The 27788-nt window shown below is 36.0% G+C and overlaps 1 protein-coding gene across 1 annotated transcript in view; it reads right to left on the bottom strand.

Moving 5' to 3' along the window:
* 5-HT7 (5-hydroxytryptamine receptor 7) overlaps positions 1-27788 on the bottom strand; it is a 566265-nt gene that overhangs the window by 52751 nt on the left and 485726 nt on the right. Inside the window, exon 3 of the mRNA XM_075292052.1 lies at positions 12957-12989. The gene's annotated coding sequence lies outside the window, so the exon portion shown is untranslated. The remainder of the gene's footprint in view (positions 1-12956; positions 12990-27788) is intronic.

The following is a 27788-nucleotide window of genomic DNA, read 5'->3' as shown; positions in this document are numbered from 1 at the left end:
TTTTTATACCCACCACCATAGAATGGTGACGGGGGTATAATAAGTTTGTCATTCCGTTTGTAACACATCGAAATATCGATTTCCGACTATATAAAGTATATATATTCTTGATCAGGGAGAAATTCTAAGACGATATAACGATGTCCGTCTATCTGTCTGTCTGTCTGTTGTAATCACGCTACAGTCTTCAATAATGAAGCAATCGTGCTGAAATTTTGCACAAACTCGTCTTTTGTCTGCAGGCAGGTCAAGTTCGAAGATGGGCTATATCGGTCCAGGTTTTGATATAGTCCCCATATAAACCGACCTCCCGATTTGGGGTCTTGGGCTTATAGAAATCGTAGTTTTTATCCAATTTACCTGAAATTGGAAATCTAGAGGTATTGTAGGACCATAAATACGTGTGCCGAAAATTGTGAGTATCGGACCATATTTTGGTATAGCCCCCATATAGGCCGATTTCCCGATTTTACTTCTTGAGCTTATAGAAACCGCAGTTTTTATCTGATTTGTCTGAAATTGTAAATATTCTGGTATTTTAGGCTCACAAAAACATGTATCGGATTAAGTTTTTATCGGTCCATTTGGTAATGCCTCCATATAGACCGACTTCACTTTCCAGATTTTACTTTTACAGATTTAAGATATCAAATCAAGACGTTATTTTATAATTTTCTTGCACATTACAAGAGATATTAATGATTCCTCTAAAACTCAAACAAAAATGATTCTTATAAATCCAGAATCTGATATAGTCCTCATAGGTGAAATCTTTAAATTTATCTTCGGGAAGTGTCCTCAAGTCCTCAAGCCCTCCTGAAATTTCAAAGGAAAACCTAATATTTGGTTCATGGTGGTGGGTATTTAAGATTCGGCACGGCCGAACTTAGTGCTGTATATACTTGTTATTATTCAACATAGTTCCCTTCAAGAGCGATACAACGATTATAACGACCTTCCAATTTGTTGATACCATTTTGGTAGTACTCCTTCGGGTTTGCCTCAAAATAGGCCTCAGTTTCGGCGATCACCTCTTCATTGCACCCAAATTTTTTCCCTGCGAGCATCCTTTTGAGGTCTGAGAACAAGAAAAAGTCGCTGGGGGCCAGATCTGGAGAATACGGTGGGTGGGGAAGCAATTCGAAGCCCAATTCATAAATTTTTGCCATCGTTCTCAATGACTTGTGGCACGGTGCGTTGTCTTGGTGGAACAACACTTTTTTCTTCTTCATATGGGGCCGTTTTGCCGCGATTTCGACCTTCAAACGCTTCAATAACGCCATATAATAGTCACTGTTGATGGTTTTTCCCTTCTCAAGATAATCGATAAAAATTATTCCATGCGCATCCCAAAAAACAGAGGCCACTACTTTGCCAGCGGACTTTTGAGTCTTTCCACGCTTCGGAGACGGTTCAACGGTCGCTGCCCACTCAGCCGACTGTCGATTGGGCTCAGGAGTGTAGTGATGGAGCCATGTTTCATCCATTGTCACATATCGACGCAAAAACTTGGGTGTATTACGAGTTAACAGCTGCAAACACCGCTCAGAATCATCAACACGTTGTTGTTTTTGGTCAAATGTGAGCTCGCGCGGCACCCATTTTGCACAGAGCTTCCGCATATCCTAATATTGATTAATGATATGGCCAACACGTTCTTTTGATATCTTTAAGGCCTCTGCTATCTCGATCAACTTCATTTTACGGTCTTTCAAAATCATTTTGTAGATTTTTTTGATGTTTTCGCCGGTAACCACCTCTTTCGGGCGTCCACCGTCCTCCGTGCTCATTTCACCACGCTTGAATTTTGCATACCAATCATTTATTGTTGATTTCCCTGGGGCAGAATCCGAAAACTCATTATCAAGCCCAGTTTTTGCTTCCACCGTATTTTTTCCCTTCAGAAAACAGTATTTTATCAAAACACGAAATTCCTTTTTTCCATTTTTTTTTTCACAATAACAAAAGTTGCTTCACAAAAGACGCTCTATCTCACAAACTAATTGACTTACAGACGTCAAATTTTGACACGAATCATTTGAAGGTTGGTACTATATAAAAATAATATGCATTTAATACTAGCGACGCCATCTATGTGTTAGACCGGGGACTTATCAGCCAAACTGTTATAAATACTATTGTATGAGATGCCATGATGCGGAGGAAAAAAAAATCAATTAAACACCTCTTGTGTGAGTGTCCTGCATTTTGTGTAAAGCGCAAGCAACTTTTTGGAGCATATAGCTTCAAATTACTGGCAGACCTGGAAAACGTTAACTTAAGCAGTCTGCTAATATTTTTGGAACAATCTGGTTGGTTCAACAGAAGGAAATAATCGAGAAGGTTCAGCGCTTAAAACTAGAAGTGTCCATATGTAATACGTACTGAATAGTCGAAGTGAGCCTAAAACTTAATCGGGCTGCCACTTTCACCTAACCTAACCTAAGGGGTATATATTTTATGGGGTCTAAACTCAATATTTTTTGCAGATAAAAGTTATTATGTCCTCTTAGTGGTTTTGGGAAAAAATAGAAGTTTGTAAAGTTACTCTATAGAGTTATTCTCTTAAATAATAATAACATTATCAACTATCTGTTGTTAGTATGCATAGCATAAATGAAAGTGTCTGTATACAAATTATATTAATTTGTTTTGTTAATATAACGTTGTAGACTACCTATCTTTTAATTTTTCTTATTTGTGAGCAAAACAACAAACTGTTTCCCATCTAATCTGTACAATGCTTATCCAATTAATGTTGAAGTTACTTCCCGTGTCAGAAAAAAAACAAAAAACATTAAACTAAATTGCCTAGCAAATGCCATTCATATTCATTATATTTACGACCAGTTTATCCATCATTAAGACAATGCCAAAGGGGCTTTTCGTTTAACAAGAAATCTGAATGCATATTCTATTGGGTGGATCCATGGATGGATGATTGTCGTCAAAGAAGAAGAGAGCAATTTATGTTTTTGTTGATATGTGAAATAAATGTTAATTTTATGTTTACTTCGTAAATTTCTATGTAAATGTCCAAGTCATGTCTGTGCTGTTTTGTTTTCATATGTATACTACATCGGAAGTTATTTTCCCCTTTTTTTCTTTCTGAGTTCTTCTCGCTTTTGGTCCTCACAGTGGGGTAAGAGTGTTTATTTTTCTTTTTAAGTTCATGTTGTGGTACAGAGTGTCATAAAAAATGAAAGGAAGCAACATTGTTGTACTGCTACATTAAGTTTTTTTCTTCGTTTTTACTTTGTGGTGAATTTTTTTTTTTTAACCCAGCATACATTGTTAAGGCCTTAAACATAGGGAGACAGCGCTGGAAAAACGACTCGTCTTTTGGGTCAATCTGCGAATTGACTTAATTTTTGGCTTCCTCAAAAGAAAGAAAATGTTGAACAGCCAGTTGATCGGAACAAGTGGTGATCACAAGCACTCAAGAAAGGTTTACTTGCATCCAAAGATTTTGACGCTCCTTTAAGGATTTTGTTATTGATTCCGAGCCAAATATATAACTTCTGTAAAATAAAGACATTTTTAGGGACCGTAACCCGGCCCGCTTCGCTGCGCCTTCCAAAGCGTATTTGTAGGAATATTTTCCGTTAACTTAGTCAACCATATCCTTCGTGCTGAAAACAAATTCGAAAAGATTTGAATTCTTTCAAACAAATCCGACTACGTGCTTTTTCGTTTATAGGTAAAAATACGACGGATATGCATATGTAAAACGGTTCGTCCTAAAAAATGTCGGGGAGAGGGTGTACCCTTTCCTCCAAATGTTTTAAATAATGTTCTGTATTCAAGTAGTTGGACAATGTTCTATATTTCTTGTGAATATTAAGGGAAAGGAAAGGTATCCTTCTCCTCAACATATCTGAAAATTAAGCACTATATTATAATAACATAACATACAAAGAATTACTTTTTCCCATCCAATAAATCGGAAAAAGCAAAAGTAGTAAAAAATTTTACCACATTAACATTTGCTAAAATGTTGGAAAATGATGCACCCTCTACGTTGGCTGCCAATTTCATGTAAATTTAAGTTCTTTACTAAAAAGAAGTCTGGCAGAATCTTGTTCAAAAATTATAAAATTACACACAAAAAAATATCAATTAATTTGATTGTCAATACAATTAAAATTATGTTTAAATTTGAGCTAACAACGTATTTTGTAAATACAATTACGATTTTAGTCACTTTATATCATTTCTTATATCAACAAAAATTTAGTTGAACTTCAAAATTTTCTGTAACAACAATTTATTGTTAGCTCAAAAATTATAATATTTTTTGTGTGTATGTACCGAGTTTACGGACAACCCTCTACTTTCAATTTAAGGAAAAAACGGACAAAAGGGTAGTAAATCGACAAAGTCTATTCAAATTTTCCCCTTCCCCAACCAGATATCGAAAAATCATGTACTAATTTAAAAATCATGTATAAATTTAATCACCTCCTCCCACGTTCCCTGTAAATTTCAAGTAGATCGGAGATGTTTAAATTTTGCTCTATTGTTTTAAAGGGACGTCACATTCCCCGATACAATATCGACAAACACCGTAGTGAATAGCACCCGTAACCTTCCCTGAAAATTCTTGAAACTTTCTTTCAAGTGTGTTCGGCAAGGAAGGTTACCTCTTCGTTCATAACCTTCCCCCACTGCCTTTGTAAATTTCAAGAAAACTTAAGAATTTTTGTTTTTCTTCCAGTTTTAGAGGAGGACCTCCTCCCCAAATATCGAAAAGTGATATAGCGTATCTTTTGTAAACGTCCCAGAAAATGTCAAGCAAATTATAAGCCTAAAGGAACGGCCTCTCTTCCGTCCGAATATGACAAAATCAGGTATCAACTATTTATATCGTAACCTCTCCCCTATCCTCTGTAAATTTCAAGTAACTCGGTAAAGTTTAATTGTTTCTCTGTATGTAGTTACTTAAGAGAAGCGGATGTCTCCCTATGTCCTTTTAGTTTTATTAAAAAAATTAGGAACCTGATATATTTAAATATCATAACCTCACTCATTTTTCCGTAAAATTTCAGTCGGGGGAGTTTAGTTTTGTTTTCACTGTACTTTAAAAAAAGTCGGGCAAAGGGGTGGTCCCCCTCCCCGACCAAATATCGAAATATAAAGTAGCGGATCTTTGTCTAGATACCAAACCCAACCTTCAATGAAAATTTCAAGCAAATCGGTCAACTTTGGTCCAATTTTCAAAAAGTCCGACAAAGGGGAGGTCCCCCTCCGCGACCAAAAAATGAGGTACCCTATTTTCACCACATGAACGCCCCCTACGATCTCTGAAAGTTTCAAGTAAATCGGTTCAGCCGTCTCAGAGCCAACTCGGAACATACAAACAAACAAACAAACAAATAAACAAACATATGTAGATTGAATTTTATATATATAGATATTGTCAAGATTTTATTTCAACAGAAAATTTTGTAAAAATTTTATTTCAATAAAAAAATTTGGTAAAATTTTATTTCAATACAAAATTTTGTCAATACTTCATTTCTACAGAGAACTTGTCAAAATTTTATTTCTATAGAAAATTTTGTCAATATTTTATTTCTATGGAGAATTTTGTCAGTGTTATTGCTATAAAAAATTTTGTAAAAATGTTATTTTTATAGAAAACTATGATATTATTTCTATGGAGAATTTTGTCAAAATTTTATTTCTATAGAAAATTTTGTAAAAGTTTTATTTTTATAGAAAATTTTTGCAATATTTTATTTCTATGGAGAATTTTTTCAAAATTTAATTGCTATATAAAATTTTGTCAAAATTTTATTTCTATAGAAAATTTTGTCAAAATTTTACTTCAATAGAAAATTTTGTTAAAATTTTATTTCAATAAAAAATTTTGTCAAACTTTTATTTCTATAGAAGATTTAGCTACATTTTTTGTCTATAGAAGATATTGCTAAATTTTATTTTATAGACAATTTTGTCAAAATGGTATTTCTATAGAAAATTTTGTAAAAAATTTATTTTTATAGAAAATTTTGTCAAAAATTTTATTTCTATAGAACATTTTTTCAAAAGTTTATTTCTATAGAAAATTTTGTCCAATTTTTATTTCTATAGAAGATTTGACCAAAATTTTATTTCTATAGAAGATTTTACCAAATTTTATTTCTATAGAAAATTTTGTCAACAATTTTATGTCTATAGAATTTTAAAAATATTTTATTTCTATAGAAAACTTTGACTGATATGGAATGAAATAAAGTAATTTCTTTTTAAATTTTTTGTCCAAAACCAAAAACTATTGGCAATTTTAGAATCAATTTAGATTTGTTCGAATCGGCTACATTTGACCCGACTTATGTGCTTCAAATGGCTGGCAAAGCCATTACTGGCTTCGCGAAAGTACCATTCCCGGCGAAGCGCAGTCTTTGCTACTTTTTTTTTGCCAACCTTACTCTCCAAAAGTCCAACGGATTGATATTCGTAGGTTTTGATGGCCATTGTGCGTTAGAAATAAAGCGATGAAACTCCTTTCTAAGCCATTCTGTGTGGACACAAGCTGAGTGCGATAATAAGGTGTACCATTGGAATGTCCATGGTCAAAGGCCGAAGTGTTTGTTGGACCAGGGAAAATGTCCTAGGTAATGTCTCGCTATTTATTTTCACCCCACGGTTGATGAATACGAACGGAGTGCGATCATCGGCCGTTACGGCGGCCCAAGCAACTACCATCATTGGCGCTTGAGTTCTGGCAGCCAATAGAAAATGTAAATTTTCAGTTTATCGCATTGACAAGTAAACCCGAAGATTTTTCATTGTTCACAAACTGCTCAATTTGGAATGGGTTCACATCGGGGAAAGAGAAATTCGGTTTTTTCCAGACTAACTGTATTGGTGCGTCGGTAAGCTTTTGCACTTTTTGGAACTTCAACGGTTTTAGTAAACTGAAAAAAAAACTTGCCCGGTTCCAAAGATTTTGTCTTTACTTTAACAATTTTGGTATTGATTCCGAGCCAAAGCAGCGGGGAATACAAGTAAGGATACTTCAGCTGATCGCTGAAATAGTTTTTTAAATTTGGGGTTTGTGTACTTGCTTCTAGGAAGCAAATTTTAATTGTTTGTTTTTTTTCAGCTTTTTTCTTCATGTGCTATCAAAATCCTTTAATAACGAGTTAACGACAACTTTCTTTTCCAAATTCAGACTCGACTTTCAGTAAAAATTATGCTATGTTTCAAGTAAACAACGTCTTTAAAATAAAGTATTGAAAAACATGTCCTATATTTGAATGATTTTTTTGCAAAAAAACAACAAATTTAAAGACACTTCCATAAATTTTAAAGAATTTTTCTGAATTATTAAAGTCAAGTTGACCTTAGCCCAAACATTTTTTCTTTCATGTTATGATACCCATTTTTAAGTCAAATCACTTAATTATAAGGATAATACGACTTCATTGAAAAGTTTATAGACTTTTGGACAAGGAAAAAAACTTTATATTAGGTTAGGTTAGGTGGCAGCCCGATATTTCAGGCTCACTTAGACTATTCAGTCCATTGTGATACCACATTGGTGGACTTCTCTCTTATCACTGAGAGCTGCCCGATTCCATGTTAAGCTCAATGATAAGGGACTTCCTTTTTATAGCCGAGTCCGAACGGCGTTCCACATTGCAGTGAAACCACTTAGAGAAGCTTTGAAACCCTCAGAAATGTCACCAGCATTACTGAGGTGGGATAATCCACCGCTGAAAAACTGTTTGGTGTTCGGTCGAAGCAGGAATCGAACCCACGACCTTGTGTATGCAAGGCGGGCATGCTAACCATTGCACCACGGTGGCGGGCATGCTATCCATTGCACCACGGTGGCTCCCAACTTTATATTAGAGAAATGTGTCTTCTACGCTAAGCAAAATTTGCATTCGTATTTTTATGACATGAAATCTTTGGCTTCACGACAATAATTTTTTCAGTGTAAGAGCTCATTTTTCAACATGTGCTGTTTATGTTCTCGCGATATGTTCAGCTCACGAGTAAGTTTTCTATTACTGCGACGTAGATTTTGATTAAATCTGGCCACCACTGTTTGGATTTTTTCTGATATTTGTATTTCTTAAATAAATCCTCACCTCAATTCTCCGCTTATTTTGCGCAATACCAAAATAGTTAGGGTAAAGATAAACTCTTAAGAACCAGACAAGCTTTTTTCAGCACACTATCACGAATACATTTATTTTCCATCACGAATAATTTTATTTCTAAATGCAAAAGATCAAAATGCTTTTGGAAGCTTCTAAACAATAAAATGAACAGTCAATGGAAAAAAATTTTTTAAATGAAATCAGTTGCAATACATATCAGCCACACTGTATAAAAACAATTTTCTTTTAATTTTTTATCTTCATATTTCTTTTCACTTCAAGAACACTTTGTTTTTTTTTGCTGGGTTATATTTATGCTTCAATGAGAGCTTTAAAAAAAACCCTGTGCCCCTCAAGGGGTAAAGGGAATGAACTGGTACAACAATGTGTGTGAACCTTTGATAGAGAAGAAGATGTACACATGTCACTTTATGTTTAACTGGTCCTCCCAGAGGCTGGCTAGGAAGAATAAATGAATAAAATATACATAAAACTCTTCTTTTATGGCAGTGGTGCTTAGTACATACTGCCACTCAAGTTCTTTAAGAATTCAATTTTCATTAGAAATTTAATGTTGTTCATAAAATTTACAAAATTCCTGAAATTCCGTTTTCTTTGGGAAAGATCAAGTTTCATCTTTTGTGATGGGATGAAAATCGTGTTTTTTTTCTTTTTTGAAGAACATATTATGGTAACTTTGCTTTTAGCAGCATAATCTCTCAGTTATGTTATTATACGTCATATATCCTTAACGTTATTAATTATTCTTGGTGTTTGAAACAGCATTTAAATTCATTCATGTTGTTATTAATTTCTTTTATTAATTCCATCTCATGGATTTTAAGAAATAATTAAATGGATTTTGGAAAATATGGAAATAATGAACGAAAAACATAGAGCTTCACAGTCTTCACCATTGCATTGTAGATGTTCACAAAATGTGGCATTTAATTAAATTTTTAAATAATAACACTAGTTTACAAAAAAAAATCATACACCATTGATAAAACCCAACTTTTCTTATGTATATTGAGCTGCTGAATTCGAAAATAATTTAAAAAAAAATTTTTATGGAACGGTTTTTAGATATCCCGTTATTTTTAAATTTTCGCTCTGTTTTCACTAAACACAATATATATCGAATTAGAAACGTTCGATTATAACGTTGTTGATACTTAAATGAAAGGTTATAAGATGACGAATAATCGTGTGCAATTGAATTTGTGATAAGTTAAGTGGTTCAAAAATTATCAATGCGAAAATTCAAAATTTTCGAAAAAATCGTGTTTTACAAAGAACCTTTTCCGCTTTAAATTTTTTTTTTTTCGAATTCAGCAGCTCAAAATACATAAGAAAAGTTGGTTTTTATCAATGGTACATTTTGAGTGTAAACTAGTGTAATCAGAGCGTCCGGAAAGTATGTGTTTATAAAACCAATGGACATCTATATTCATATATCTGTCTTTCCATATGTCAACTTAATCAAATAATACTAGCTTATAAGCAATTTTCATTTAATCCACTCAAAATTCACTATAATTTTGTTTTCCATAACCCATCGAAAAAAATGGTAGTTGTTCCACAAACATTTTTTTAAGAGCATCCTTTCTTTTTAAGAGATCCTCCAACAACTTTGCCCACTTCTAATGAAATTTTTTTGGACCAGAAAATAAGCTATATGGCGGTTTAAAGTGAACATTTAAACTTTGGACAATTATGTGTCTCAAAAAGGTATAGAATATCAGCAATATAGTAAACAAGTAATGAAAGTCTAAAGTCGGGCGGGGCCGACTATATTATACCCTGCACCACTTTGTAGATCTAAATTTTCGATACAATATCACATCCGTCAAATGTGTTGGGGGCTATATATAAAAAGGTTTGTCCCAAAACATACATTTAAATATCACTCGATCTGGACAGATTTTGATAGACTTCTACAAAATCTATAGACTTAAAATTTAAGTCGGCTAATGCACTAGGGTGGAACACAATGTTAGTAAAAAAAATATGGGAAACATTTAAATCTAAAGCAATTTTAAGAAAACTTCACAAAATTTTTTTTATGATTTATCACTCGATATAAATGTATTAGAAGTTTAGGAAAATTGGAGTCATTTTTACAACTTTTCGACTAAGCAGTGGCGATTTTACAAGGAAAATGTTGGTATTTTGACCATTTTTGTCGAAGTCAGAAAAACATATATATGGGAGCTATATCTAAATCTGAACTGATTTCAACCAAATTTGGCACACATAGCTACAATGCTAATTCTACTCCCAGTGCAAAATTTCAACTAAATCGGAGCAAAAAATTGGCCTCTGTGGTCATATGAGTGTAAATCGGGCGAAAGCTATATATGGGAGCTATAGCTAAATCTGAACCGATTTCAACCAAATTTGGCACGCATAGCTACAATGCTAATTCTACTCCTTGTGCAAAATTTCAATTAAATCGGAGTAAACGATTGGCCACTGTGGTCATATGAGTGTAAATCGGGCGAAAACTATATATGGGAGCTATAGCTAAATCTGAACCGATTTCAACCAAATTTGGCACGCATAGCTACAATGCTAATTCTACTCCTTGTGCAAAATTTCAATTAAATCGGAGTAAACGATTGGCCACTGTGGTCATATGAGTGTAAATCGGGCGAACGATATATATGGGAGCTATATCTAAATCTGAACCGATTTCAATAAAATTTGGCACACTTGACTACACTACTAATTGTACTCCTAGTGCAAAATGTCAACCAAATTGGGGTAAAACTCTGGCTTCTGGGACCGTATTAGTCCATATCGGTCGAAAGATATATATATATATATATATATATATATATATATATATATATATATATATATATATATATATATATATATATATATATATATATATATATATATATATATATATATATATATATATATATATATATATATATATATATATATATATATATATATATATATATATATATATATATATATATATATATATATATATATATGGGAGCTATATCTAAATCTGAACCGATTTCTTCCAAAACCAATAGGTTTTATTCCGAGCCAAAACACATACTTGTGCCAAATTTGAAGTCGATTGGACTAAAACTGCGACCTAGACTTTGATTACAAAAATGTGTTCACGGACCGACGGACATGGCTATATTGACTCAGGAGCCCATCCTGAGCATTTTTGCCAAATACACCATGTGTCTATCTCGTCTCCTTCTGGACATTGCAAACATATGCACTAACTTATAATACCCTGTTCCACAGTGTGGCGCAGGGTATAAAAATTTCACCACCGTATTTGAACCTATGGCTATTGGAGTTTTTAATTCCATAGAATGCTTTGCAAATTACTAAAATTTTCAATTTTTTATTGAATGCTGGACCCAGAGGCCAACACCTTAATTTGATTAAAATTTTACCCAAAGACTACAATGTATGGCATTGTCAAGTGGGCTAAATTTGATTGAAATCGGTTCAGATTTAGATCTAGCTCCCATATGTATGGCAAATTTGGTAAAAATCGGTTCAGATATTCAGAAATAGCTCCCATATATATCTTTCGCCCGATTTAGATTCATATAACAGCGTAAGTTTCACTCCGAATATTTCCACTCAGAAATTTCGCACAAAGAGTAGAATTAATACTGTAGCAATATGTGTCCAATTTGGACAAAATCTAGCTATATTACCCATATTTTACCCCCAGGATTCAACTAGATTTTAGTCAAACTGTCCTAATATTTAACACAAATAGCAGATTTAAAATTCTATTTCAATGTTCTGAATATGATCCCAACAAAAAAAGCGTCGCCAAAAAAGTAATGAAAATGTTCTTTTTGGATCCGGAAGTGGTAGAAAATTGACGCAGAAGCGATGAATTTAACATGGGCTTGTCATAGGACGGAAGTCCTCCATTTCAACAGTCGTTGCACTGAATTTGCATCACTTCTTTAGGTGTGATCCGAATTCAATGTTTTGGATGTAAATTTAAAAATTCTGTGATATTTTGTCAAATAAATAATTTTTATAATTTTTTTATAATTTTAATGGATTCTAATGCTTGTCGGAAACGTTTGACTACAAATATTTCCAAAAATTCACAATTTTTTCAGATTGGTATTCGGATTGTTTTCGACAAAATTTAAATGAATTCTTACTCTGTTTTTACCTATTTGAAACAAAAAAAGTTAAAATTACCCATTAAAAGTATGAAAAAACCAAGTTATAAAAAATTTTATTAAAAGAACTTCCTGGGTAGTTAAAATAAAGAACATCATTGGTAGTGCATCTTCTGGAAGTGCTTTTAAAGTTGTGCCTTTGGAAGAACTTCCAAATTTTTTTGCTGGGATCCCAATCGATCTAGATTTAGATATAGCACATTTATGTTCTTCCGATTTGGGGAAATATGGTCAGAATAACTATATGGTACACACAATTTCAATGATGATTTACCCATATTATAATCATATCGTAGGATATCATCTACAAATACCATAATTCTAACGAATGATGATATTTGTAGATGGTGTTTGGACCCTGAGGCTACGGATGATTTATTCCATTTTATGCGCCAGTGTCCAACATTATCTTTCAGAAGGAATAAGATACTGGTAAGAGAACCTCTTTCAGACTGTGACCGATTTGCCTCTGGGTGGAGGACCCAAGCAGATCTGAATGACATTTTATCATTTGATGGGATTATCCTGGCAGGAGATAATCGTCCAAAAATCAACAATTCACTACATACATAAGATAAGACTTGGCCTAACTTATGGTGGTATATACTTCTTTTTACTTAATTTGCATTCTTTAGAAACTTACCCTTTTATTGGTTTTTTGTTGCTATGATCGCATCTGTAAAAAAGAAAAAATTTTTGAATTAAGAAATGCCTTGGGATTTACAATGAAAAAAGTCTTAAATATCTAATTAATTATAATTTATAGCCTTAATTTGTATACCCTGCGCCACACGGTGGAACACGGTATTATAAGTTAGTGCATATGTTTGCAAGACCCAAAAGGGGACGAGATAGACATATGGTGTCTTTGGCAATATTGGTCAGAGTGGGTCCCTGTGTCGATGTCCGTCTGTCCGTCCGTCCGCCCGTCTGTCAGTGAACACATTTTTGTAATCAGAGTCTAGGTCGCAATTTCTGGTTTGAGTCAGAACAGAATCCTATTGATTTTGGAAGAAATCAGTAACCATATATATCTTTCGTCCGATGTGGGCATATATGGCTCCAAAAGCCAGAGTTTAGCCATGATTTGCTTCAAATTTTGCACAAGGAGTACGTTTAATAGTATCGTTAATTGTGCCAAATTTATTTGAAATCGGTTCAGATTTAGATATAGCTCCCATATATATCTTTCGTCCGATTTACACTCATAAAGGGTGATACGGTCAAAATTTGGTCAATATAAACTTGACGTATTTCTTTCAATTTTGCATTTAAAAAATCCTTAACACCCCTCATTTTGAAGGTGTGTGTGTGTAGAATGTTGCTCCTATTTTGATTTTGGAATTCACTCTTCAGTTGTCAAAATGCCGTCCATGCAAGAAGAGCAGCGTATCAAAATTTTGCTCGCGCATCGCGAAAATCCGAGCTACTCGCACGCAAAGCTGGCAAAATCGCTAAAAGTTGCCAAATCGTAACGGTTGAATGTAATTAAAGTGTTTGGGTAACGTTTGTCGATTGCCAGGAAGTCTGGATCGGGGGGAAATCGAAAACCGGAAGCCGCTGAGACGACAAAGAGAGTTGCCGGTAGTTTCAAGCGAAACCCTAACTTCTCTCTCCGAGATGCTGCAAATAAGCTGGGTGTATCATCTACAACCGTGCATCGAGCCAAAAAAACGAGCCGGACTATCGACTTACAAGAAGGTAGTGACTCCAAATCGCGATGATAAACAAAATACGACGGCCATAGCGCGATCCCGGAGGCTGTACACGACGATGCTGGCGAAGTTTAACTACGTGGTAATGGACGACGAAACCTACGTCAAAGCCGGCTACAAGCACCTTCCGGGACAGGAGTTTTACACGGTAAAAGGAAGGGGAAAGGTAGCAGATATTTTCAAGCACATAAAACTGTCAAAGTTCGCAAAGAAATATGTTACAGACCTGTGGCTTGAAAAGCAGCATTTTCATAGCTTCCGGGACTGTCAACCAAGAAATTTACGTGAAAGAGTGTTCGAATAAACGTCTGCTGCCTTTCCTGAAGAAACAAGGTTGTTCCGTACTGTTTTGGCCGGATTTGGCATCTTGCCATTACGGTAAAAAGGCCATGGAGTGGTACGCCGCCAACAACGCGCAGGTGGTTCCCAAGGACAAGAACCCTCCCAACACGCCAAGCGGAACCTAAAGAAGACCAAACAAACTGCTAAGGACGAGCAGCAGTTCAAGGCAAACTGGCTTTCTGCGGCGAAGAAGGTGGACAAAGTGGCTGTACAAAATCTGATGGCAGGTGTCAAGCGTGAGGCCCGGCAATTCGGATTTGGAAAAGCGAAAGCCTAACTGAATATTTTTCCTGAATTTTATACTAATTGAACTTGGAAAAGATATTTAATTTGATTTTTTAAATAAACGATTTCACCGATTTACACGCGTTTTCCCTTGACCAAATTTTGACCGTATCACCCTATATGACCACGGAGACCAAAATTATTCTCCCATTTACGTGAAATTTTGCAAATGTAGCAGAATTATTATTCTAACTATGCATGTCAAATTTGGTCAAAATCGGTTCAGATTTTGATATAGCCCCCACGCTAGAGTTGGGGAAATATGGTAGAATGTTTTATAGTTTAGACCCAATTTCAATTGACTCGTGAATATATTTAATATGCTATTAAAGTGTGCCAAGTTTGATCTAATTTGGTTCAGATTTAGATAAAGCTTCCATATATTTGTTCTTCCGGTTTATACAAATATGGGAAAAATACCCACATTTTACACACAATTCTGTGATGATTTCCCCATATCGTAGTCATATCCTACACACTGTAATGCCAGCTTCGACTTGTGGAAATATCGCCCGACTTGGCCAAATAATATATCACAACCCACATATCTTGGCGAGATCTAACCAACATCCCTGTAAAATTGTCACTGCTAAGTAGAAAAAATTGTAAATATTATTCAAATTGTTCTCTATCTCGAATACATCTTTTTGTACAATTTCATTGAAATTGCTCTAGCTTTACTAACATTGTGTTTCATCCCAGGGCGTTTGCCGATTTAAATTGTAATTCTAGAGATTTTGTTAGAAGTATAAAAAATTGTCTCCAAATCGCTTAAGATATAAATATCTTAACCGACGTAGTTGAGATGGTAACACAAATTTTTGTCCACATAGTGGTGAAGGGTATAATATGGTCGGCCCCGCCCGACTTTAGACTTTCCTTACTTGTTTTCTATTGGGTGTGTAAAATAGAAATGTAAATTCACACAATTTTGGTTTTCTCATAAGAATGAAAACGATGATAAGCAAGGTCATATGTTATCGATCGGAACAGGTGGTAACCAGAAGGGGCAATGTATAGCTATAAGGCGGGTGGGATACGACTTCCGTTTGAATGTTTCCAACTAAAATTCCAAAGTGTCGGTCATTCCAAGATGGCTATTCGTAACAAAAGTAGTCAATTCTAAAACATTTAAATCGATTCTAAAATTTTAATTTATTTCCCACATTTTTGCTTATGAACAATAAAAATTAAAAAAGGGACAAAATATAGTGCCTTAGGTTAGGTTAAAGTGGCAGCCCGATTAAGATTCAGGCTCACTTAGACTATTCAGTCCATTGTGATACCACATTAACTAAAAGTACCTATTACATATGGGCACTTCTAGTTTTAACCGCTGAACCTTCTTGATTATTTTTCTTTGTTGAACCAACCAGATTGTTCCAAAAACATTAGCAGACTGCTTAAGTTAACGTTTTCCAGATCCGCCAGTAATCTGAAGCTATATGCTCCTAAAAGTTGCTTGCGCTTTACACAAAATGCAGGACACTCACACAAGAGGTGTTTAATTGATTCTTTTTCCTCCGCATCATGACAGCTCATACAATAGTCATTATACTTCGCGCCAATAGTTTTTGCAAAATCGCCTATCAGACAGCGACCCGTTATAGCAGATATCAGGAGTGATATCTGACGTCTCGAGAACATTAGCATATCTAGTGTGCGGTTTAAGTTGAAATGGGGCCATATTTGCTTGGTGTCGTTACAACCCTTGCAATTCTCCCATCGAACATTTGCCATCCTAACAGCCTTCTCACGCAGCATGAGCTTGCAGGTAGCTAGGGGCATACCAACAAATTCCAGTTCCCCTGGAATATGTAAGGTAGTCCCTAGCCTTGCCAACTCATCCGCTTCGCAGTTCCCCGGTATGTTCCTATGGTCAGGCACCCATATTAGGTGAATATTGTACTGCTCAGCCATCTCATTGAGAGATTTGCGGCAGTCGATGGCCGTTTTCGAGTTGAGGAACACAGAGTCCAAGGATTTTATTGCAGGTTGACTGTCTGAGTATATATTAATGCCAATATTTGTTGGAACATTACTTCTCAGCCAATTCGCCACCTCTCTTATTGCTAATATTTCAGCCTGAAAAACACTACAGTGAATTAGGTAATCTTTTCGCTATTCGAATTTCCAGATCTTTAGAATATACTCCGAACCCCACTTGTCCATTCAATTTGGAGCCATCAGTATAGAAATCTATATATCTTTTATTCCCCGGGGTCTGTGTACACCACGCCTCACTGTTGGGAATTAGAGTTTCAAACTTTTCGTCGAAAAGTTGTTTTGCCAGGGTATAATCCACTACGTTAGGCACATCTGGCATTATTTTGAGGACCGAACTATGACCGTACATTTTTTCCGACCACAGCGATAGCTCGCGCAACCGCACAGCCGTTGTTGCAGCTGACTGTTTGGCCAAAATGTCTAAAGGCAATAGATGTAGCATGACATTAAGGGAGTCTGTTCCTGTCTTACTAAATGCGCCTGAGATACATAGTGCCTTACTTCAGCCACCCTGTATATCCAGACTGAAGAATGATATCAATACGTCTTTCCTTTATTATGCAATTCCTCTCGCAACAATGAGAAAATTTTCTGCACTCATTCACATCACTGTTTCTAACTGCATTTGTTTCAGAATACTAGATGGTCACATTTACCAGGAAAATGTATTGCTTACTTGCGAATGACAATGTGCATGTGTTTGTGTAGGTGTATTCTTGGCTAAGTGTCTCGTACACGTTTATGCCTAGGATAATAAAACTCTTCATAGTTTTTTACATCCGCAAAGAGTTGTGAAGTAAAAACTTAACTATGGTTACAAATAGGCACTAAACGAGGTAAAACACGAATGAATACAAACACACACACACATACATCAAAGATGAGTACAAACACTTACTTTCTCACACACACACACCTAATGGTAGCATCCATGCATATTAACACATTGAAGAAAGAAAACACAAACAAACACCAACACAACAGCTTCATTGCGAGACATTTGCCGGAGTATACTACATACTACATGATCATGGCCCATAACACTTCGAAATGGGCTATAAAATACACACACTGACATATCCAACCGGTAAACACACGTTCATCTCCTCACTCATTTTGATGGATACGAACTGTTGGAAAAATCGATGGAAAAAAGGCATTAAGTTGTGGTATAGGATGGCGTCATTTACTACAAGCTCCTGCTTGTGCATAGGAGGTCTTATTGCCACCTTCCCCATCGTCGTGATGTGAGAAAAACTTGAATACAAATACCTGGTGCATATTTTATGGATAACTTAATCTTTGTAAATACTATGGTGGGTATACACAGTCTGTGTCTAAGTGAAATGGAAATTCAATGTAATTTCAAATTTTTTCCTTGAATTTGGTCTAGAAATATGCTTAGCGTAATTTCTTAAGAAGATATAACTTTTTTCGGACCTCTTAGAAAAAGCAAGTTTCGAACATTGTGGAATGAGCAATAAACGATCCTGAAATTACAGCATTATTTAAAGACAACGGCAAATTATATTGCCGAAAATTTTGTTCCAGAGAAGAAAAAAAGGCATTATGAACATTTCGCATCCTCCAGATGTGTACTAAATTGTATGGAAATACAATTTAGTTGAAATATATTAAACCTTCCATGGGGTCTTAACGGTCATGGTAACCAAATCCAAACAAATGTAGAAATCATGCGATACATACTCGCATAAGATTATTAGGGGAAATTTTTGAAAATCAAGCGATACATATATATGGGAGCTATATCTAAATCTAAACCGATTTGAACGATATTTTGCAGGTATGTTGGGTACCACAGAATGTTACCCTGTGCGAGTAAGTGTAAGTACGTATTCTTTTCGGGCAAGAAAAGACACTGGAGAAAAATTTTGAAATTGAATAGAGAAAAGTAGTTAAAAAAAAAGAGTCATATTAGAAACTATAGAAACAGAGAGTTTGAAAAAAAATTATTAGAAAAATTTTGTTAGAGAAATAGGAAGCCTGCAAAAAAGAAAAAAAAAAACAAGTATATACGGCCGTAAGTTCGGCCAGGCCGAAGCTTACGTACCCTCCATCATGGATTGCGTAGAAACTTCTTCTAAACACTGCCATCCACAATCGAATTACTTAAGTTGCGGTAACGCTTGCCGATGGCAAGGTATCTTAAAACCTCCTAACACCATCTTCTAAATTGTATGTAAGTCCATACGTGGTATATATTAAATCAAAAAAGATCGATCCAATACGTATATAATTCAGTTTGACAAAGTAGACATAAAATTTGACAAAATTTTCTACAGAAATAAAATTTTAACAAAATTTTCTATAGAAATAAAATTTTCACTAAATTTTCTATAGAAATAAAAATTTTGACAAAATTTTCTATAGAAAGAAAATTTTGACAAAAAAATCTACAGAAAAAAATTTTAACAAAATTTTCTATAGAAATAAACATTTGACAAAATTTTCTATAGAAATAAAATCTTGCAAGATTATTTTTGGCTCGAGTGGCAACCATGATTATGAACCGAATAAAATTTGAACAAAATTTTCTATAGCAATAAAATTTTGACAAAATTTTCTATAGAAATAAAATTTTGACAATGATGAAAATTTTATTATGAACCGAATAAAATTTTAACAAAATTTTCTCTAGAAATAAAATGTTGACAAATTTTTCTATAGAAATAAAATTTTGACAAAATTTTCTTTAGAAATAAAATTTTGACAAAATTTTCTATAGAAATAAAATTTTGACAAAATTTTCTATATAAATAAAATTTTGATAGATTATTTTTGGCTCTAGTGGCAACCATGATTATGAACCGATATGGACCAATTTTTGTGTGATTGGACCAATTTTGGTATGGTTGTTAGCGACCATATAGTAACACCACGATCTTAATTTTAACCGGATCGGATGAATTTTGCTCCTCCAAGAGGCTCCGGAGGTCAAATCTGGAGAACGTTTTATATGGGGGATATATATAATTATAGACCGATATGGACCAATTGTGGCACGGTTGTTCAAGATCATATACTAAAACCATGTTCCAAATTACAAACAGATTGGATGAAATTTGCTTCTCTTGGAGACTTCGCAAGCCAAATCTGGGGATAGGTTTATATGGGGGCTATATATAATTATGAACCGATGTGGACCAATTTTTGCATGGTTGTTAGAGACCATATACCAATACCATGTACCAAATTTCAGCCGGATCGGATGCAATGTGCTTCTCTTTGAGGCTTCGCAAGCCAAATCTGGAGATCGGTTTATATGGGGTCTATATATAATTATAGACCGATGTGGACCAATTTTTGCATGGTTGTTAGAGACCATATACCAACATCATGTACCAAATTTCAGCCGGATCGGATGAAATTTTCTTCTCTTTGAGGCTCCGCAAGCCAAATCTGGGGATCGGTTTATATGTGGGCTATATATAATTATGGGCCGATGTGGACCAATTTTTGTATGATTGTTAGAGACCATATACCAACATCATGTACCAAATTTCAGCCAGATCGGATGAAATTTTCTTCTCTTTGAGGCTCCGCAAGCCAAATCTGGGGATCGGTTTATATGGGGGCTATATATAATTATGGACCGATGTGAACCAATTTTTGCATGGTTGTTAGAGACCATATACAAACACCATATACCAAATTTCAGCCGGATCGGATGAAATATGCCTCTGTTAGAGGCTCCACAAGCCAAATCTGAGGGTCCCTTTATATGGGGGCTATACGTAAAAGTGGACCGATATGGCCCATTTTCAATACCATCCGACCTACATCAATAACAACTACTGGTGCCAAGTTTCAAGTCGATAGCTTGTTTCGTTCGGAAGTTAGCGTGATTTCAACAGACGGACGGACGGACGGACGGACATGCTTAGATCGCCTCAGAATTTCACCACGACCCAGAGTATATATACTTTATGGGGTCTTACAGCAATATTTCGATGTGTTACAAACGGAATGACAAAGTTAATATACCCCCATCCTATGATGGAGGGTATAAAAATGAAATAATTTTATAATAATTTAACTAAGAAAACGAAAAAAAAGGAAGATTTCAATAGCCATGTGCCTTTAGAAAAGGAGGAAATTTTGAATAACCGACACCAAGAATTTTAAATTACCAATAATATCAATTATCGCCTACTTTTAATTTAAAAGCGAAGCACGCCCGGCCGCCAATCTCTAGAATTGAATGAGAGACATTTTGGAAATACGTTCGAGGATAAAATGCTGAATGGGCACGGGTCAACTTTTATTGAAACCAAAATCTAAATCAACTATTTAATCTACGTCGAGCCTCATTTCAATATCGCCTTCTTAATTAAACTACAAAGAAGAAAGCTTCATTTCATTATCGCCTTCTTAATTGAATTACAAAGAAGAAAGAAATTGTTGAAAACCTCGAGAGGAAAAGGAGCAAAATTTTAAACCCGTCATAGGATGATGGAAATAACTACTACTGATACAGATTTTTACACTATATAAGTATTTAAGTTATTTGTCCATATTATTACACATATTTATCATTTCATATAAACATTTTCTACCATTTAAACGGCTTCAAGATCCTCCATCAACAGGCCTGGTGACAGCGAGGGATATCTTGGGTAAGTCCGACCATATTTATGTTCATTATTTCTATATATTCATTATTACTTCTTTACTACATTATTACTCGTGAACTACTACAACAACAATTTACCTTTAAATTTACACTAACTTTATTATCCTAGAATATTAGGTCATAATTCGATAGATTTTTGTACTTACCATTTCATTGCTTACTAAACCCTTATCCACTTGTATAATTTTCCATCCGTTTGTTAAATATACATATTAAACTGATTCGACTTTAAAATGAATTGCTAACTTTCATTTCGATAGTGCGAAAGGTAATGACGGTTAGATAAAGGATTCGTAATTCGTGGGCTGATATTGGTATGTCACCAGGTAGGACGGGTAAAGAAATATGAGCCGCAGTTAAACACCTAAGCCGGCTCGCCTCAGTTAACGCCACTTTCATTTTTCGGTATCTACTACAAAGTTTTTGAGGCATGTCAAATACACATGTACATACACACACACATACCTTTAAGAGCTACCTTATCTTCTTAATTTCTGTAAACGGATCCGTAATCTATCTCTGAAGGAAAACGAACTCTCCCAAGACTGAGCAAGGCCGAGAGCCAGAAGGTAGCCATTTCCGGAGGAGACAGATTTATCGAGAGGATCGTTAAATAAGATCGGTTATAAATAAGGCTATTACGACTAAATTTTTGAAAATCGGGCAATGCATATATATCGGAGCTATATCTAAATCTGAGCCGATTTCCATGATTTTATTCCACATATTGTTAGTACTATAAACGATTAGAGTAAACCAAATTTAAGGAAGATCGATTGATAAATTTGGGAAAATTGGGCGATACATATATATGGCAGCAATAGCTAAATCTGAACCGATTTCGATGAATAAAAAAGTAATAACAAGTATATACGGCCGTAAGTTCGGCCAGGCCGAATCTTATGTACCCTCCACCATGGATTGCGTAGAAACTTCTACGAAAGACTGTCATCCACAAATTTCAACTCACATGGTTGTTAAATATCATATACTACCACCACGTACCAAATTTACACCAGATCGGATGAATTTTGCTTCTCCAAAAGGCACCGGAGGTCAAATCTGGGGATCGGTTTATATGGGAGCTATATATTATTATGGACTGATAGGAACCAATTCCTGCATGGTTGTTGGATACCCTATACTAACATCACGTACCAAATTTCAACCGAATGGGAAGAATTTTGCTCTTCCAAGGTGCTCCGGAGGTCAAATCTGGGGATCGGTTTATATGGGGCCTATATATAATTATGGACCGATATCGACCAATTTTTGCATGGGTGTTTGAGGCCATATATTAACATCACGTACCAAATTTCAACTGCATCAGATAAATTTTGGTCTTCCAACAGGCTCCGAAGGTCAAATCTGGTGATCGGTTTATATGGGGGCTATATATAATTATGGACCGATGTAGACCTATTTTTGTATGGTTGTTAGATACCATATACTAACACCATGTACCAAATTTCAGCCGGATCGGATGAAATTTGCTTCTCTTAGAGGCTCCGCAAGCCAAATCGGGGGATCGGTTTATATGGGGGCTATATATAATTATGGACCGATATGGACCAATTTTTGCACGGTTGTTAGAGACCATATACTAACACTACGTACCAAATTTCAGCCAGATCGGATGAAAATTGTTTCTTTTAGAGGCTCTGCAAGCCAAATCGGGGGATCGGTTTATATGAGGGCTATATATAATTATGGACCGATGTGGACCAATTTTTGCATGGTTGTTAGAGACCATATACTAACACCATGTATCAATTTTCAGCCGGATCGGATGAAATTTGCTTCTCTTAGAGGCCTCGCAAGCCAATTTTGGGGGTCCGTTTATATGGGGGCTATACGTAAAAGTGGACCGATATGGCCCATTTGCAATACCATCCGACCTACATCAATAACAACTACTTGTGCCAAGTTTCAAGTCGATAGCTTGTTTCGTTCGGAAGTTAGCGTGATTTCAACAGACGGACGGACGGACGGACATGCTCAGATCGACTCAGAATTTCACCACGACCCAGAATATATATACTTTATGGGGTCTTAGAGCAATATTTCGATGTGTTACAAACGGAATGACAAAGTTAATATACCCCCCATCCTATGGTGGAGGGTATAAAAAGTATATACGGCAGTAAGTTCGGCCAGGCCGAATCTTATGTACCCTCCACCATGGATTGCGTTGAAACTTCTACTAAAGGCGGTCATCCACAATTGAATTACTTGGGTTGCGATGGCAGGGCATCTTAAAACTTGTGCTATATGTAACTATAGATCGATATGAACCAATTTGGCATGGTTGCGATCGGCCACATACTAGCGAAATGTACCAAATTTCAACCTGATCGGAAGAATTTTGCTCCTTTAAGAGGCTCCGGAGGCCAAATCTGGGTATCGGTTTGTATTGGAGCTATATATAATTATGGACCGATATGGACCAATTCTGACATGGTTGTTAGATACCACATACTAACACCTCGTACCAAATTTCAACCGGATCCGATGAATTTTGCTTCTCCAAGAGGCTTCGGATGTCAAATCTGGGGATCGGTTAGGTTAAAGTGGCAGCCCGATTAAGATTCAGGCTCACTTAGACTATTCAGTCCATTGTGATGGGGATCGGTTTATATGGGGGCTATATATAATTATGGGCCGATATGGACCAATTTTTGCATGTTTGTTAGAGACCATATACTAACACTATGTACCAAATTTCAGCCAGATCGGATGAAAATTGTTTCTTTTAGAGGCTCTGCAAGCCAAATCGGGGGATCGGTTTATATGAGGGCTATATATAATTATGGACCGATGTGGACCAATTTTTGCATGGTTGTTAGAGACCATATACTAACACCATGTATCAATTTTCAGCCGGATCGGATGAAATTTGCTTCTCTTAGAGGCCTCGCAAGCCAATTTTGGGGGTCCGTTTATATGGGGGCTATACGTAAAAGTGGACCGATATGGCCCATTTGCAATACCATCCGACCTACATCAATAACAACTACTTGTGCCAAGTTTCAAGTCGATAGCTTGTTTCGTTCGGAAGTTAGCGTGATTTCAACAGACGGACGGACGGACGGACATGCTCAGATCGACTCAGAATTTCACCACGACCCAGAATATATATACTTTATGGGGTCTTAGAGCAATATTTCGATGTGTTACAAACGGAATGACAAAGTTAATATACCCCCCATCCTATGGTGGAGGGTATAAAAAGTATATACGGCAGTAAGTTCGGCCAGGCCGAATCTTATGTACCCTCCACCATGGATTGCGTTGAAACTTCTACTAAAGGCGGTCATCCACAATTGAATTACTTGGGTTGCGATGGCAGGGCATCTTAAAACTTGTGCTATATGTAACTATAGATCGATATGAACCAATTTGGCATGGTTGCGATCGGCCACATACTAGCGAAATGTACCAAATTTCAACCTGATCGGAAGAATTTTGCTCCTTTAAGAGGCTCCGGAGGCCAAATCTGGGTATCGGTTTGTATTGGAGCTATATATAATTATGGACCGATATGGACCAATTCTGACATGGTTGTTAGATACCACATACTAACACCTCGTACCAAATTTCAACCGGATCCGATGAATTTTGCTTCTCCAAGAGGCTTCGGATGTCAAATCTGGGGATCGGTTAGGTTAAAGTGGCAGCCCGATTAAGATTCAGGCTCACTTAGACTATTCAGTCCATTGTGATGGGGATCGGTTTATATGGGGGCTATATATAATTATGGGCCGATATGGACCAATTTTTGCATGTTTGTTAGAGACCATATACTAACACCATGAACCGAGCCAGATCGAATTTTAGCTTCGATCGGGTTAAGTCGGGCTCCATCCCTTTTTGAAAATTGGATCAAACAAATCGGAGAACTGTTCGACAATTTTCAGAAAAGGTTAAAGTGGCATCTAGACAAAGATCCGTATATTTTCCGATATTTGACTGTGGAAGAGACGCCTCGTTTGTAAAACAATAGAGTGAAATCTAAACTTCTCCAATTTACAAGAGGGTGTATATTCTCACAAAATATATCTTCCCAGCAAAAAGATTTGGAAGTTCTTCTAAAGGCACAACTTTATAAGCATGTTCTTTATTTTAACTACCAAGGAAGTTCTTTTAATGCAATTTTTTATAACTTGGTTTTTTCATACCTTTAATGGGTAATTTTAACTTTTTTGGTTTCATATAAGGGGTGATACGGTCAAAATTTGGTCAAGGGAAAACGCGTGTAAATCGGTGAAATCGTTTATTTAAAAAATCAAATTAAATTTCTTTTTCAAGTTCAATTAGTATAAAATTCAGGAAAAATATTCAGTTAGGCTTTCGCTTTTCCAAATCCGAATTGCCGGGCCTCACGCTTGACACCTGCCATCAGATTTTGTACAGCCACCTTGTCCACCTTCTTCGCAGCAGAAAGCCAGTTTGCCTTGAACTGCTGCCCGTCCTTAGGAGTTTGTTTGGTCTTCTTTAGGTTCCGCTTGACAATAGCCCAGCATTTCTCAATTGGGCGGAGCTCTGGCGTGTTGGGAGGGTTCTTGTCCTTGGGAACCACCTGCACGTTGTTGGCGGCGTACCACTCCATGGCCTTTTTACCGTAATGGCAAGATGCCAAATCCGGCCAAAACAGTACGGAACCACCGTGTTTCTTCCGGAAAGGCAGCAGACGTTTATTCAAACACTCTTTCACGTAAATTTCTTGGTTGACAGTTCCGGAAGCTATGAAAATGCTGCTTTTCAAGCCACAGGTACAGATGGCTTGACAAACCAGATATTTCTTTGCGAACTTTGACAGTTTTATGTGCTTGAAAATATCTGCTACCTTTCCCCTTCCTTTTGCCGTATAAAACTCCTGTCCCGGAAACTGCTTGTAGTCGGCTTTGACGTAGGTTTCGTCGTCCATTACCACGCAGTCAAACTTCGTCAGCATAGTCGTGTACATCCTCCGGGATCGCGCTTTGGCCGTCGTATTTTGTTTATCATCGCGATGTGGAGTCACTACCTTCTTGTAAGTCGATAGTCCGGCTCGTTTGCACGGTTGTAGACGATACACCCAGCTTATTTGCGGCATCTCGGAGAGAGAAGTTAGGGTTTCGCTTGAAACTACCGGCAACTCTCTTTGTCGTCTCAGCGGCTTCCGGTTTTCGATTTCCCCCCGATCCAGACTTCCTGGCTGTCGACAAACGTTCCCCAAACACTTTAATTACATTTGTAACGGTTGATTTGGCAACTTTTAGCGATTTTGCCAGCTTTGCGTGCGAGTAGCTCGGATTTTCGCCTTCAAAATGAGGGGTGTTCAGGTTTTTTAAATGCAAAATTGAATGAAATACGTCAAGTTTATATTGACCAAATTTTGACCGTATCACCCTTTAGGTTAAAAACAGAGTAAGAATTGATAAAATGATACAAATCGATTAAATTGTGAATTTTTGGAAATATGTTATTTGAAGTCAAACGTTTCCGACTAGCCTTAGAATCCATTAAAAATTATAAAAAATTATAAAAATTATTTATTTGACAAAATATCACAGAATTTTTTAATTTACATCCAAAACATTGAATTCGGATCACACCTAAAGAAGTGATGCAAATACAGTGCAACGGCTGTTGAAATGGAGGACTTCCGTCCTAGGATAAGCCCATGTTTAATTCATCGCTTCTACGTCAATTTTGCACCACTTCCGGATCCAAAAAAAAAAACATTTTCATTACTTTTTTGGCGACGCTTTTTTTGCTGGGTTATGATTCACAAGAAATTGATGTGGCATGTAGATTGTCGTGACGTAGTTCATCATGATGCCCACTATTTCTGTTATGCGATACTTAGTCCAGGTAGCTGTATAGTTTATCCCACAAACCATCTCTTGGGTAAATATTGAGATTCGTACAAACTCATTCGATTCTCGAAAGGTGTCAATGGTTCATTGTCATTTTAGAACTACTCAGTGATAAGTATGTAGAGCCTTCATCAACATCAGCATATACAACCAAATCTTCAACCAATTCAGCATCGGTGCATTAACAGTTGGTATTGTCATCTTCATTGTCATCATCCACTAGTAATCTCAACGTTTGTTTGCGAAAGAATATGCCGATTTTCCTGTTCTTGAGTAGGTGTCGTTGATTCATCTTCCTCATCAAGGGTATATTGTTCATTTTCTTCTTCTTTAATTTCAAATGAATTTTGAAATTAAAGTAACGTCTTTAATTTCGAAATTCATTTTATATTCTTTGATACATTTAAGATCCATTAAAGGTAGCTACAACATCTTGTCAATATCAATTCAATGTCACATGGCTGTATAGTTTCTCCCACAAACCATATCTTGCGATGCACAACAAAGTGTTGTGGCATGAACGAAACACATCAGCAACAATGATTATCACCACGTAGTCCATCATCGCCCCTGCAATTTCTATAGCTGCAAAAATCCTGTTATGAGAAATT

Source organism: Haematobia irritans, chromosome 1, assembly GCF_050003625.1.
Source record: "Haematobia irritans isolate KBUSLIRL chromosome 1, ASM5000362v1, whole genome shotgun sequence".
NCBI lineage: Eukaryota > Metazoa > Arthropoda > Insecta > Diptera > Muscidae > Haematobia > Haematobia irritans.
Note: the sequence above shows the minus strand (reverse complement) of the source record. Positions and strands in the feature narration are given on the sequence as shown.